The sequence below is a fragment of the Passer domesticus genome, chromosome 9 (genome assembly GCF_036417665.1).
Source record: "Passer domesticus isolate bPasDom1 chromosome 9, bPasDom1.hap1, whole genome shotgun sequence".
NCBI lineage: Eukaryota > Metazoa > Chordata > Aves > Passeriformes > Passeridae > Passer > Passer domesticus.
In genome coordinates, this window is record NC_087482.1 from 27,870,898 (window position 1) to 27,887,011 (window position 16,114).

General features: G+C 41.4%; 1 long non-coding RNA gene across 1 annotated transcript; it reads right to left on the minus strand.

Moving 5' to 3' along the window:
* Positions 1 to 6,573: 6,573 nt before the first annotated feature.
* On the minus strand, positions 6,574 to 12,739 carry LOC135307313 (uncharacterized). The gene is made up of 4 exons (XR_010368016.1): positions 11,559 to 12,739; positions 10,437 to 10,908; positions 8,892 to 8,986; positions 6,574 to 7,508 (listed from the first exon to the last, which is right to left on the minus strand). It is a non-coding gene; the product is annotated as an uncharacterized LOC135307313 (long non-coding RNA).
* Positions 12,740 to 16,114: the final 3,375 nt, after the last annotated feature.

Genomic DNA, 16,114 nt, shown 5'->3' on the forward strand with positions numbered 1-16,114 from the left:
GAACTCTCCCTCTATGCCAGGCAGTTTTCCCTTCCTTGCAATAATCTGCTCAAATGTAGAAGTGTCAGGGAGGTTTTAGACAGATAAATTAGCTTTAGAGTCCATTGGGGCTGAACATGATCCACTGTAAATGTGTCTGCTTCCATTTGCCTCTCCAGCTGCTGCACAGCTCCTGAGACACGGAGCAGGGAACTGGAAAAAAAGCAAGAGCAAGTGTTAAAATTTTTATTTGCTATCAGTTATGACACCATGGAAACATTTGTGTTTGAAATCAGAGGTGTTGGGAACACCAAAAGCACAGAAAAAGCTGGTGTAGCATGAAGGATAATGACTCTGAATTTGTGGTTTGTGTTCTATTTAAAAAGTATTTAAGTGATTGACAGATAGTATTCTTAGAAACTTCCTGATATTCATCCCCATACACCTGGATCCTTTGCAGCTCAAAGGCACTTGGTAAAACAGCACAGATTTATGGGGGTCTCCTGGTTTATTTGGTTTTATTTTATTTCCCTTTGCATTTCCATTTAAAGTTCCCTTGAATTCACACTGCAGAGAGAAACCTCTGAAGGGCTTTCAGTAGGATGCTCCCTGTAATTATGGAGCAAGGAGGAGAAGATTCTTCTGCAGCTCTAGATGGTGTCTAATGGAGATAAGAGCAAAATTATCCTTTGGATTCACCCTGATGTGCTACTTTTTGTCCACATCAAAGTGTTCATAGGATTTTATTCTGTTTATTCTGTTTTTCCCTGTTTAGATGCTGCTCCAGTGCTGTGAAGTGTCATTTTTAAGGTCAGGTTGCCACAGCCTGCTTGGGTCCCCTCCTTAGGGTACTAGTGGCACAAAGATTTTTTCTCATTTTCTTTTTGTCTCTGTATCTAAGCTCTAACTGCATTTTGGATTTGGGAAACATGAGGTGTGGGAAGAGAACATTAACAAATATATTTGGCGTGGAGAAATAGAAGAGGCAGGATCAGACAGCTTTCCCCATGCTGAGCTAATTTGTGCTAATTCTATTTTTCCATTAATATCTATTTATTCTGTGATGATTTTGATAGGCTTTTCTGCTAGCTGCACGTTTTCCCAGAGGTTTTGGGAACATCTGCCTCCCTGGCTTGAGCTTTCCAGTATCCTGGCCTGGGGAGATGCTGTTTTTGGGGTGCTGAAGGCACCAGGCTTCACTCTGAGCCAGACAGGGAAGCTCTGACCAGTCCATCCCATGGATGGGATCCAGCAGTGCTGGATTTCCTGCTCCAGGTTAATAGAACAGGTGTAGGTCACTTCTCCAAGACTTTCTTAAGGCCATTTATCATTAAAAATAATGGGTTTGGTCAGCTTCCACTTCCCACCTTGGATTAATTAAAAAGACTTGGTGTTTAAAGGAAAAATTGATGCTTCTCTTTGGTTGTGGGGTTTGGTGGCTTTTTTTGGGTTTTAATTGGTTGATGGATTTTTTGGTAAGGGGCAGAATTTATTCATCTGAATGCTGTTTCCAAAGAGAGAGAGAAAAAATTGAAATGTTTTTAAAGAAGCTTTCGTAAGAAAAAGCTAAATTTGCTTATTTTTTTTCCAAGAAAAACAGGCTGAAAAACTCCCCAGCAGCAGCCTGAGCCCTTGGAATGGCACCACTGAACTGGGGCATTTGTGTGGCAGGTGTCACCCGCCAGGATTTCCATCCCAGCTGCATCCTGAGCATTTACTGATGTTAAAATCATCTGAAACTGCTGATGTGTAAATACCAAAGGCAGGCTCTGTGACTGTGCACATGGAAAAACCTGAAGGGAGGATTCTGAGAGGACCTGAACTTTCCATGACCTGCTACCTGTTGATCGCCAGCTTGGCTGAACTCTGAGTCTGCTCCCGATCTTGATTGGTGGTGTAGGAACAAAATTTCAATTATTTTATGTGTAAAATAAGAAATCTTGACTAATATTTTTAATCCTGTGAAAGTAAGAATCTGTTACAAAAATACTCAGTGTTATGTGTACAATGAACTTAATAAAAGTCTTTAAAAGGTGAAACTGCAGCAATGTAAGAAAAGTTTTGCCACCCTCAAAATAAATTCTTTACCTCTGAAAGTGGTTGAAGTGGTTGTAACTTATCCCATTTTTGGTTGTTCATTATCAAATATAGTTGGCTGTGTTGTTCAAACCACACCAAGCAATTTGATAGAAATATTTATATAATATAGAAATGATATAAAAATAAATTATATCATTATATTATTATATGATATTATTATAATAAGACATTATTAATGGTATAATGTTTATTGTATAAGCATGATTATATGAATTAGAATTATTCATTTTAATTATATTAATGCCATATAAATAACATAGAGTAATAATATATATTATTACATTATAGTATTGTATTATATTGTTATAATATATCTATTATATTACACTATATTATATATTATATTATACCTATCATTATATATGTTAGAGATAATTTATATTATATAATGTTAAATATTATTATAATATAAAACAAGATAGTAATATTGTAATATGGTAATATAAAATATAGCAAAATATATATTATTCTAATATTATTATAATGGACATGATATATTTTATATATATCTATCTATATATAAAGTATAAATAGTGATATAAATACATATAATATTCTATTATTCTTCTATATTCTGGGGAGGTGGGATATCTCCTGTTGGGAAGAGCTGCATGGAGCAGCAATTCCCCAGAGCAGCACTGGGTGTGACCATGGGGCTGCCACAGAGCAGTGCAGCAGGGTAATTTTTCTGTCCATCACTGTCAGCTCTGAGCGAGTGGGGCTCTGGCAGCTGCAGGAACAGCTGTAGCCCAGGTCCATTGTCCTTGTGACCACCCTATGAATTTCCACAGCCTATTCATGGCACTCTCAGGGCTTGAAAGCTGGATGGTAGGAATGAAAAATCTGAATATTCTAAATGCCACTGGCTCATTAGGCAGCGCTTCCCACAATAATATCTAATTTTTGAGAGTTCACTTGGCAAAAGAAAAGGCGTTTGCAATGGGACAAGTGTTTCACAGCTTTACAAATGCGAGCAGCGTTTTCCCAGCGAGCACAAAGGGGGAGGAAAACTCTCCCCAGATGGATTTAATTGCTCCTTCTGCTCCCTGGGCTTGGTTTCTTCGCAGAAAGAAGACTTGGCCTTTATGGCAAAGGGAAAAATTCCTGTCATGGAGATCCAGGTGCAGGTGGAGCAGGAGATTCCAGAGGAAGATGGGGAAGGTGGAGAATTTTCTGTTGTGTATTCACAGAACCACAGAATGACCAGGCTGGAAGAGACCTTCAAGATCATCAAGTCCAGCCCAGCCCCAACACCTCAACTAAACCCTGGCACCCAGTGCCACATCCAGGCTTTGATAACACATCCAGGGATGGTGACTGCACCACCTCCTCAGGCAGCCATTCCAGAACTTTACCACTCTTTCTGTGAAAATTTTTTTCCTGATATCCAACCTGTATTTCCCTTGGTGCAGCTTGAGGCTGTGTCCTCTGGTTCTGTCAGTGCTGCCTGGAGAAAGAAACCAACCCCACCTGACTACAACTACCCTTCAGGGAGCTGTGGAGTGATAAGGTCACCTCGGAGTCTCCTTTTCTCCAGGGTAAACACCCCCAGCTCCCTCAGTCATTCCTCACCAGGGCTTGTGCTCCCAGCCCCTCACCATCCTCGTTGCCCCCTCTGGATGTGCTCGAGCGACTCAATGTCCTTCCCAAACTGATGGCCCAGAACTGGACACAGCACTCGAGGTGCGGCCTCACCAGTGCCAAGAACAGGGACAGAATGACCTCCCTGCTCCTGCTGGCCACGCTCTTCCTGACACAGGCCAGGAGCCATTGGCCTCCTTGGCCACCAGGCCACACTGCTGGCTCATGTTCAGCTGGTTGTGACCAGTGCCCCCAGGTCCCTTTCTGCCTGGCCACTGTCCAGCCACACTGTCCCCACCTTGAACACTGCAGGTGGTTCTTGTGGCCAAAGTGCAGGACTGGGCACTTGGGCTCATTAACCTTCATCCTGACCTCACAGACAGCAGGAAATGAGATCTCTGTTGTATTTGTCTTCCTGCACTCCTGGAAGTTCGGGTTTTAAGCTCCACCTTCCTCCTGGATGAATTTTTCTGTTTGCTGATTCCTTAACAGTTTTGTGCCTTGGGGATTTTGAAATTTTCATTAAAAGAGCTGGACTTGTCCAAGGCACACAGAATCCAGGCTGGTGGCTGTTTTGCAGATGGGATTTTATTTGATTAAAAGAGGAAAATAAGGTGTTGGAGACCTTTGAAAATAAGGAACTTTTGAAGAAGAAGAAAGAATTATTTTAGCTCCTGGGTTAGGAGCTGTTCCAATCTAAATTTTATAATCTCATGAGGCTGAGCCCTGCTTTGCCTCCTTGCTCTTGCTTCAGTGAAGATATTTAATATTTTTCAGCATTTTTTTCTTCAGGTTAAGCACCTGCTAAACTTTCTGTAGGGTTTTATTTTGGTCCTGCGTATCAAACAAAACTCTGTAGGCACTCCTCCTTTTCCAAAATTCATCATTTTGATGCAGTATTTTGGCTGCAGAGTTCTCGTGGGTTTGATGAGTGTATTTTGCTTGGCAGTTGTAGTAGCCATATGGAGCCCTGCTGAAAGCTGAGACAGGCTCGAGACTTGGAGAGATAGTGAAAAAAAAAATTAAAATCTGACACAGCTGCTATTTCTACTTGGAAATTGGAAGGAGTTTCTTACATGGCACTGAACCTCAAATCTACATGGCAGTAGTGAAGAATTAATTGAAATTTTTATTTCAATATATGATGGAGCACTGCATTTCCAGTTTCCCTGGTCAAAGGTTGCTTCAGTTCTTTCTGTGGCTCTCACTTCATTTATTATAACTTCATTTATTGTAACTTCATGGCAACCTTCAGCATTTTACTTCAAGCAATGACAGAATTAGTATTTGCTTTATATAATTATACAATGTGGAGAGCATTGGTTAACAGTGCTTTCTACTTATTTATAGTAAATCTATTTCCTCTTCCTCTTCCTTTTTTCCTTTTTTTTCCAGTTTTTCTGGTTCAGAAAATAATGAGAAGCTGCTGAATCTCAAAGAATCTTTACTAACATGCAGCTCCTTTTATGTTTATCTGTTCCACCCCGCTCTTTGGAAATAAAATTCTCTGTTCTGACCAGTCTGAGCTGAGAGCAAAACTCTGATGATTATAAGCATTAAAGAAATTTAAAAAGGAGGTGCTTGGATTCGAGGGACAGAAAAAGAAAGTGGTGATATTTTGGGATTTCCTGTCACTGGTTGGTGGTATCTCCTGCCCTCTCATTTTCTTTGGATCTTCTTGAAATTTGGGCAGACAGGAATGGTATATCTGAATAATGTATGTAATCCAAATAAATGGAAAAAATTATGGTTGTATAGTAATTGCAGCTACTGAAAGGCACTAAAACCCCATTCTTATTTGGGTAAACTCACCCACATTTGTAAGATTTCGCACCTCCCACCAGCAAGATTGCTTCTTTAGCATGCTGGTGCTATCATTTTACACATGTATCAAAAGAACAATTGCCGTGTGTCCTCTAATGTCATGGATATTAAAATGCAGCAGAATATTTTAGGTCTTCTGTAGTGATCCAGTGTATGGAATAATTACAGAGGATTCAGAGTTACAGGTTAGGACTTAATCTTCCAAATTTAGTTCTTCATTTTGAGGAGATAAATTAAATATTGGACTTGTGACAGCAAGGAAGCAACTCTAGCAAAGCTCTAATAACTTGTGAAGATAAATATATGTGTGTGTTATGTGGAGCAGAAGTGGAGTATCTGTGACCCAGCTTAGCTGAGAGCCAAAGGTGATCACAAGGATGGTGGATTCTGCCACTTCAGAGGGTTATTAATCCTCTGAGGAAGGGGATATGGGACATGGATATATCAGATATTAGAAAAAAATTCTTGGAGGAACTCATAAAGAGGAGCTGCTTTTAACAGATGTTTGTGTTTTTCATGTTTGGACATATTGGGGCTTAAGAAGGAGGGAGCTGTAAATGTTACCTGTGAAACACCAGTGAAAAGGAGGGAATAAATGGGAATATTCATATGCACATGCCAGGGAATAATCCTGCTGATGGAGGAATGTCTGTGGTGTGTGCATTCACGTATAAAAATGAGTTTTTATTTTAAATAACACTCAAAATGGCTGGGCTGCAGGGAGTTTGTTCCTATTTTTCTCTCTATTGGAATGCTTGTTTTCCCATTTATAAACAAAAGCAATGATGGTTGGCTCTCTTGTGGACAGCTTGAGCATGACACCAGGAGAATTTAAAAGATAAACACTTCCCCCTTACTTATTTTATGTCATAGATTTATTTCTTCTGCTCCCAGGAGTTCTTTTTCTCCCTTCTTCTTCTTCATCACTAAAAACTCACTATATATATATATATATATATATATATATATATATATTTTAATTTTTTAAAATGGAATGTATGGAGCAAATTCCCAATGATCTGCATTGTCTAATAACATAAACTTTTCTCTTCTTTTTCATATTTCACTGTAATTTACGTAACTGTTTTAATTCATGTTCAGTATTTCAAAAGTGAGCACTTTGAGAGGCACCCTGCTGAACCTGCCATCCCTCCCCATGTGCAGCTGCACATGCTGACCAGAACATTTCAGTGATGTATTTTGGCACGTTCCAAAGACTCTCTGCAGCCCTGAGCCTGGAAATTTTGTTTTTCCTGAGACCAGGATAGCCAAGGAAGATGTCATCCTTCTGCTCCAGAGTAAGAACAAAAGTTCATCTTGTCTTGCTCTGAATCCTTCCTGCTAAAGCCTCTGCTCTGAGTGTGAGTGTGCAGTAGGAAATTATCTTTATTAACAAAAGTACAATGCCAAATTAATGGTTTTTTCCCCATCAAAACAGACTTTTCCCATCCCTAGGAGTTGAACCTTCCCATAGTGGTGTGTCCATGTTGTCTTCTGAAAGTAGGGTTTAGTCCAATGCATTCTCTCATCTCATTTCAGTTTAATTTCACCCTGATCTTGAGGATAATAAAGATGATACATATTAATTATGCACATTAAAAAGTAACATGTCTTCATTTAATTAGTTCAGTGATTAGAAGCAGAAATATAAAAATATACAGTCTATGTTTACCAAGCTGCTTTACTTAGAAAAAAGCCTAAAAAACCCCCACAAGCTGATGGCTGAAAGACACCAACACAAATTAATTTATTTTCATGAAATAATTTCACTTGTAAATCCGCTGCTATTGCTTCATTTTCAGATTTATTTCCTGGCTACTTATTTCTCCTTGATTAAAATATATCCTGATTAATGCTGAGCTGAAAGGCTTTGACTGTTCAAGAACTGACATTGCAATGAGTTTTTCAACTTGCAAAATCGCCTGGAGGAGATCTGCTCCTTCAGATTTGTGTTTTTCCCCACCCATGACAGCCTGATTAGAATATCCAGCACATCTTTCCTCATGCACAAGCTCTCCTGCTCACTTAAAAAAGAAAAAAATAAAATTATAATAATTATTCATCAAGGTGCACAAAATAGAAATATTTATGTGTCATGCAAGAGCATGGGCAAAGTGTGTTCTGCTTCTCCCACTGCAGAATTCCGTGGCTCTGGCCCTGCCAAAATCCATGTCCCTCATTTTTCAAGCTCAGCTTTGCCTGGGGAAGAAGACAGGATCACCTGGAGTGCATCAGCTTGGATTAAAAACTCCAAAGCCACTGGATTTTAGAATTTACTGGCATATAAAATGTTAATCAGCAGGTAATTTATTTACTGAGGTGTCAAGGAGACAATACTAAGAAGAATTTGCAAGTAAATAAATAGAAACTCAATCTAGAACATAAATCAGGGATCAGTTGAACAATGTATTGTGTGCTACATGGATTTAACTTGGTGGATTTAATCTCTGCTGCACTGGATGTCAGGCAGGTCCTAAACAGTGTGCGTCTTTCAGAGAATAAATGAACAAATGATTTATTTACCAGAAAATGTTTGGGAATGTTTCTCCTGGCAATCCTGCTGTGTTCTAAACCAATATATTCAAATATCTGCACCCCCTTCCTGTTCTGGGGAAAGGTTTTTAATTCCCCTTGCTTGGTTTTCTCTTTAAGAAGAGTCATTATGCCCCTATCACAATCAGAGTATTAAAATAAAGGAGATTTACAACATTTCTAATTATTGAACTTTACTAGAGAATAAAGCAGCAGGAAAAAATTTCCTAATAACTGGCTTTTAATAGTTCTGCATTAAGGCTTAATGAGGTGATCCTTTACCTGAAACCACTCAGTTTTGCTTTAGCTCAGAATAATCCTGAGTTGAAACTAGATTCCACCAGCAGTTCCTGCCTCCCCTGATCTTTTTAGGAGGCATTGGTTTGGGGATTATTTGGGGAAAGTTGATATTTTGGGTAAAAAGACATAAATTTATGGAATTAATGGAGCCTGCTAGAAAACATAACTATCACAGTAATGTTTAAATCTGTTTATCTGAACCAGGCTCTTGCCTTTCTTAAGGAAAATTCACTTTGCTCTGCTTTTGCTGTCACTGGCAGTGAATGCTGTGAAATTTCCACCACGGGAGGGAATTTTGGGCAGCTGGTTCAGCCTGGGCAGAGCTGTGGGGCTGGGAATGGCTTTGGGCACCAAAAATGGACCCCTCAATTCCAAGAGCTGGAGTGAGCTCAATTCCTTCATTTGCCTTGTGCAAATTCCTGAGTTATACTGGGGATTGGTTATTGGTTTGGGGTTTTTATTTTTTTCTTTTTTTTTGTTTGTTTGTGGGTTTTTTTTTTTTTAATTTTGGGTTTTTTTGGCACTTTGTGTGGTGTTATTTTGCTTGTTTAGTTTTTAAAGGTCACTTAACTCACCTGGCCCATCATTTCCGCAAGGAAATGTAAATTTGAGCAGCAGTCAAGACATATTCTGGGTATCTCAGCCTGGAGAAGCAAACCTCTTCTCATTCCTGCCAGAAATGAGGGAAAGTTTGTTCAGCTGCAGAGTGCACGAGGGGAAAGTGTAAAAAGGAGGAAAACCCAGGATTTTCATTGTTATGAATGATGAGATGAGTTTTGTTACCTCAGATGCCTCTTTTGCAAGTTAATCGTGAGAACAAAAAGTGGTCTCCTGTAGCCAAGAATTGAAGGGAAGTTTTCCCAGAGAGTGTCAGCAGTGAAATTTGCCTCTGATGTGGTCGTTTGAGCTGCTTTGGAAACTTTTCACTAATTTATTCACAAAATTATCTGTTTATAGCCAAACTAAAAAATGCCTCATAGCAAGTGCAGAATTACCTGTAAAAATTGGAATCAAGCAAGAAGAGGCAGGAAATCCCAGCCTGTTTGAAATGGCTGGGATTATTTCATAAACTGGAATAAAAAGCCATCATGTTGAGGCAGTCCTGTCTAGGGTGACATGCTGGGAGATTGGTGTCTAAGAATAAGTAAATGCCTGTTTTTAAAGAAAATAATATTCTTACTGAAAAATAAGAAGTATTTAAAAATAGTTTTAAGAAAGGCAAGGGCTGGAAAATAAGGCCCTCATATTTTTATTTGTTGGATAGCAAAAGATTAGGAAAATGAGAAATGGATTAGGGTGACCTTTCCATCTGCAGGGCATCCTGGTGGTGTGACTGCAGTCAGAACTCCTGGAAATGCTGATATTTTGGTTAAACCCACCCCCAGCAGGGTCACAATTTGTGAGGGAGCTCTGACTGGTACCCCAATGTCAGCAAAGTTAACTTGCTTTGTTCCAGACATAAATAAACCAGAACTCAATGTTCCAACCAAGCTGTTTTCCTGGAAAATGAGCGAGTGCCTCCGGAGCCCTGGCACTGAAGTTGCTCTTCTTTGCTGCTGCTTTCTGCGCCCCAATCAATGGGGGGGTTTGGACCTCAACCTTTCAGTCCTTTTCCTCTCCCCATCAGCACAGGAGCATCACCCTAGAGGTTAATGCAGTTACTGCTGCTTCTTGCAGGAAAACATCTCTGAAAAAGCAGCTAATTCCCTCTTACTCCTTATTTTATTGAGGAATTATGAGGGAGACCTTGCTTTGAGGCAGGCAGGGACAGACTGGACCTTGATGTCTTCCTCTCCTCTGCTAGAAGGGGGCTCAGTATCTGTTTAATTCACCCTCCTCAAATGAAATTCTCAAATGAACATTTCCATTTCGATCCAAGGAGGAACACAGAAGGATACAAACAAGGTGAATTTCAGTATAATTTACAAACTGAGTAATATAAACTCTATTTACATTTTACATTTTTTTCCTTTTTCTTTCTTTCTTTTTTTTTTTTTTTTTTTTTTTTTTTTTTTTTTTTTTTTTTTTTTAAATTTTAGGACTAATCTAACTCTTGGCTCATCCATAATGTGGGAGACCAGGACCTCTGTCTCAGGGTGTGCCAACCAGCACCTCCTCACCTTCCAAAGAGGCTCCTTGGGTCTTCTCTCCTGTGAAAGCTCTTCCACTTGGCATGAACCACGCAGCTCCTGATCACAGAGAGCCTCAAGGACAGGACACTCTTTAACAGGCTCTGGCTTCATTAGGAATTTAATTTTTTATCCTCTTGGTGCTGCAAAGTCCCTTTGCAGGGCTGTGGCTAGGAAGGTATTGATATTTCATTTTCCTCTCCCTTCCTTGTGCTTGGCTTTATGGATCTGTGTCAATGAAGTGTCACTGGAGTCCTTTTCTCAAGGCAAAGGTGACCCAGCAGCAGCCAAAGTGAATTGAGTGAATTTTGCTTCCATTTGAGCTGTTTCTGGGGATGAATGCTTCACAAAGAGCATCTGATGATCTCTTGATAATCAAGTCTATTGGTGAGCGGTGCTTGGCTGGAGAAATTGCTGCTGCCTGGTTGGGAAAGCACTGCTTTCAGTCTGGAGGGGACTAGAGCTAAAAGTGGCAGTTAAATAATAATTATGAAACGTTACCTTTCTGCATGATATCTGCCTGCCTTGCTTCCAGAAAAATACAGTTCCTGTAGGTGCATTCACTGTGTACAGAGCCATCCTTTGGGGACTACTCATGCAAAAACTGGGGCATGCAGGCAGGAGAGGCACAAGGGTGAATGTTAGCCCAATAATAATTTTGAAGCATGTGCCAAATCCTTCTAGAACAGTTTGTTAGTATTTAGGAGCTGTGTTGTCAGTAGCACCTGTAATTCATGGATATTCTGTATTTGTAGCTGCCAGCAGAATGAGAAGTCCCTGCTCCATGGGAACTGGACACCAAAAAAACCCCTTATTTTGGAATAAAAAAGGCCTGATTTTCCACAGGGAATGTGCTGAGGGATCAGAGATGCTGGAGTGCTTGGCACCAGTGTCTCCCAGTTTGGTTTTGCTTTGGCACACAAGGAGCCCCTGCTCTGACCTTCTCCCCAGCCCTCACCATCACCACCCCCACCCCCATCCACTGCTGCTTCCAGCTGGAAAATGCCCCAAAATAAATGGCAGCAACATCCTCAGTGCACTTTCTTTCACTGCCTTGTTAGTGTGGCTCAGAAAAACCCCCAAAACCAGGCAAACACCTTTAAAAATCCTTACCCAACAGCTGGCACTGAACTAGCACAGGGGGGTCTCTACAAAGTGGTTTCCACTTTGCTCTTTTCCTTTGGGAAGACTTGCTGGGAAATTGCTGCACAGCTTCCATCCATAAAAACTGTTGTTTTTTTTTTTCTCCAAGTGTGATATTTTCTCAGCCCATTCGTTTCCCTGAGTGCACACATCACTCCTGGCAGGGAAATGCTCCGAGGGACCAGGCAGCTCTGCCAGCCTGGCCCTGCCAAGGTGGGAAATGATTCCCCCCACAGAGCAATTTTCTCCAACAATTCTGAGCTTCTCACAGGGAACAAGTTCTTTCTGGAGACTGATTTTTACAGGGCACATTTTCAAATGGGTTGGAGTCATGATTTATTTTCACAAAAGTTCATCCCTTGGCCTTCTCCAGGTGAGGCCCTCAGAGATTGCTGTTGGTGACAGGGCCCTGATGCTGCTGATGTGATTTAAATATGAAAACAAACCCCCTATATCCAAATGTGTCACACTTTTGAAGATGCCTAACTAGTTCTGATCTTTTTTAAAGTAAAATACAACTTTTAAAACCTCAGATCCTCCCAAAAAACCCTGGGCTTTTCCAGGTGAGGTCCTCAGGGTTGAGGTAGAAATTGGTGTTGGTCACAGGGCCCTGATGCTGCTGTTGTGATTTAAATATGAAAAAAACCCCTATATCCAAAAGTGTCACACTTTTGAAGCTCCCTAACTAGTTTTGATATTTTTAAAGTCAAATATAACTTTTAAAACCTCAGATCCTCTCAAAAAATGATGCTTTTGGGGAAGAGTTGCTGAAGAGGAAAGTAAAATACAAGCCAGAAAATGAACAGGAAAAAGACCTTTAGGAAGGATTAGACTTGAAACTAATTTTGTCCTTCAGATACTTTCTTCTTCATTTTAATTTCCAGTTAATAGTTATGAATAAAGAGTTATTCCTCTTGCACACTGGACTAAACCATCCTCTGGATAACATATTTGTAGCCTGCTGCTTTGTCTCCTTTTTTTTTCTGATGGAGATCCATACTTCTGTTGTTTGGAAGAATCTTGCTCTCCTGTATATGTTCATTTTACATGTTTTATATCCTCAGTGTGAAGTGTCCTTTGATCACCACAAACCTGTTTGAACCCATCTGGGCAGTGAACATTTTCTTCAGAGCTTCTCCTGTTCCAGAAGATTCTGCACTGGCCCCACAGTGTCACCCAGCACTCACTGTTTATTCTTTATTTCAATTCTCAGACTCTACACAAGCAGATATTCAGCACATCTGAGCCATATATTAAAGTTATTTAAATGTCTTGTGGTATCTTGAATGAGGCAATCACAAACCAGTCTGTGATTTACCTATCTCAAGTTTATCTTCCCTTTTAGCCAGCCTCTCCTAAAATGTGTTTTCACTTTGACAGAGCACTGAGAGGCTCCTGCCCTTTGTAGGGTTAATGGGCTCTGCTTGGACGTGGAGCAAGTGAGTAATTAGCAAGGCTATTTACACAGATGTAAGCACTGCACAAATGATGACTAGAATTTTTAAATACTCAAATGTGGAGTGAGGGAAAAAAAAACAAGAAAATTACAAATATTTCTGTCTTTATGCTCACTTTAACAACATGATCATAGAGAAAGAAAGAAGGCTATTCCTTATTTATTTCTTATTTCTTTCTATTATAAATATGAACTATATATACACGACTATATATATATATGACTATTTCTTATTTCTTTCTTATAAGGAATTAGGCTATTCCTGTCTTGCTCATGGGGCAGAGCTAATGAAAACTGCATCCCCTCACCAGCACCCCCCAGAAGGAGAGTTCCTGAAGATGTAATTTCTAGGAGTTCATGTCAGAGTCTGAAGTTCTTGGAAGATTGTTTTCCCTTGCAGCAAAGCTTTTGGGAGTGATTCATCAGATCGAGGTATTTTTTGAGTCCATGGAGGCAGGTGCAGCTGAAGGCAAAGTCACTTTGGTGGGTATTTACAGGTCTGCTGTTCCAGATGTGCTCTGGGTTTGTGTTCATCCACACTCACCTCTGGCACAGAAAATCCCCAGCCCTGGCACTGCCCTGTGTGCAATTTGCACACGTTGGAGATGACAACAACTCAGGGGGCTCAGAATCCTGATAGGATCAGCTCTGATTTAGTCCTGACACAAGAGCCCCGTGATGGATGGCTCAAGGAGCAGCTAGAAAATGGCTTGTCCAGTGCTGTTAACGTGAGCCATCTCCTTGGTGTTCCTGCAGCCCCTGACAGTGTGGTGGGTCTGAAACACAGCCTGGCTGGCCCTGCAGCACTGTCCTGATTCGGAGCCTCTCTTTAGGTTTATTTGTGCAGATTCTGAGCACACAGCAGCATGGCTGTGCAATGTGACACATCCCATTAGCCTGAGCCCTGCACGCAACGGGCAGGGCAGAGCTGCTGCAGTGATGGTAATAAACTGGGAAGGTGTAGGGCAGTGATGGAAATAGCACTCCAGGGAAATGTTCTCAGCTCAGTCTTGCAACAGATAGGCTGTGCTGGGCTTCAGACAAAACTCAGAGCTGATGGCTTTGCTGCTGCCTTGACTGGGAGAAGCAGAAGTGGTGCAGAATTGCCCAAGTCTGGAAAACCATTTATCCTAAAGGGTTGACTTCAAGGTTTGGGGAAAAGAGCTGCAGCATTTTAGCTGGGGGTTAAATCAGCTTAGTTTTGGCTGTGATTTGGGATTCCTGAATAGGACAGGATCCCTAATGGTCTAAATATTGGCATGAGAAGCTAGTGCAAGGAAGGAGGAAGGAGTTTTTGTTTGTATGAAGTTTCAATTCTAATTTCTGTCATGCTCCCCCAATAAAATGTGCCAACATAGTGCCAAAAGGCACAACTGAAACCTCAGCAAGTTCTTTTTTTTTGGTACTTGGTAGTACAGAGGAAAAATAATCCCAAATAAAGAGCTGTGCTGTAGACAACAAGGGGAACAAGATGCCTTATCAGCAGCTGTCCAGAGCAGTGATAAGGGAGATGTGCATTTCTCCAGCTGAATTCCTGATGAGGCTGTGGCTGCCAGCCCTGCTCAAGGGCAGGGCACTGGGAAGAGCAGGTTCTGCTCTGTGACAGACAATGGAGGTGCTGGCAGGGGAACATCACTGCCACAATCAGCAAAGGGAGCAGAAAACCAGACCCTGGGCCCAAAGAGAAAAAGCAGTGCTTGTAGTGATGCCTTGAGAAGGCTGCTCTAGAACACAGGCTGGACAGAGTTACAGAATAAAGCAGGGATTTATCAGGAGGCCTCAAGGGATGCACCTTGGGCAGCACAAGAGCCCAGCCAGGGCTGCACCCAAGATGAACCCAAATGGTCCCAAAATGCACGAGCGCTCCCGGGGTCTCTCCCTGGGATCAGCTCTGCTCCATGTGCAGATTGCAGTTCAGTGTCCAGTTCCAGCTGCAGCCCCTGCAGTCCCATCCTGCTTGTTTTTCTCTCTGCAGCCCACGGGGTTTGTGCTCTTGGGGCTGAGATTTGGGTCATTTGTCCTTGGTGCCCAGCTGGAGCAGGAATTGTTTTGTCTCCCTGCTCTGTGCACAGAGCTCACCATCCCCTGATATGAAGCCCAGACCCACACACTATAGCAGCACAGAATGTGAAACTATAAAAGCCAAAACCTGAGGCATCAGAAGGATGTGTTGTTTGCCATATAGAGCATCCAAAATCTCTGGAATGCATTGCACTCCACCTGTTGCACTCAGATTCTTTCTTGGCATTCTGTAGGGTCTGTGTGGCATCTCCTTTCCTCTAAGAAACTCTGTGGGTGTGGGTAAGGTGAAAAACCATCTTGCTGGACCTGCAGAGAGGCTGTTTGGATTGTCTTCCTTTCTTTTTTTCAAGAGAATTTTTTTTTTCTCTTAAAAAGCAATACAGAGGACAAACTGATTTAGAAATCATGGACCTTCTGTAGAACAGGTGAGATTTTGGTTTTTTCAACTGGATTAGTGGAGGTGGTTTAGTGTCTGAGCGACACAGGCCATGAACTGATAATATTAATTTTATTCATGTGTATGTTTAAGGTTTATTCACTGCTAACCAGGTTCTTTCTATGGTTTGGCAATGCAGAGGTGTTGTAGGACTCAGAATGGCCCCATGGGAGAGGAGCCTGTGTGTTCTGAGTTGTAGGGAAATATCTTGGCCACATCTCCCTTCTCAGTGCTGGCACTGCCGAAGCAGAACTCAGACCCCTGCAATGCCTCATGTTCCAAGCCCAGCACCTCCCCCTGCAAAGCTGGGCCATTGCACAATGGCAGAAAAACCCCCAGTTAACAGCAAATCTCAGCAAAAATCCCTCTTCCCTGCCCCCTCTCCCAAAATTTCCAACTGCTACAACAGAAGAAGCCAGGAGTTTTGTAGGTTTAAACACCTTTTACTGCTCCGTTAAGTAAAGGAGAGATGGGCAGTGCTCCTTTCTTCTGCTATAAAATGTCACAAGAGCTACAACAGTGTGAAGAGCAGGAAATCAAACATGCAACCTGGAAATAATTGAACCCCTCAATTATTTCAGCTATAAATTGAAATGGAGTGGCTGCAAGCTG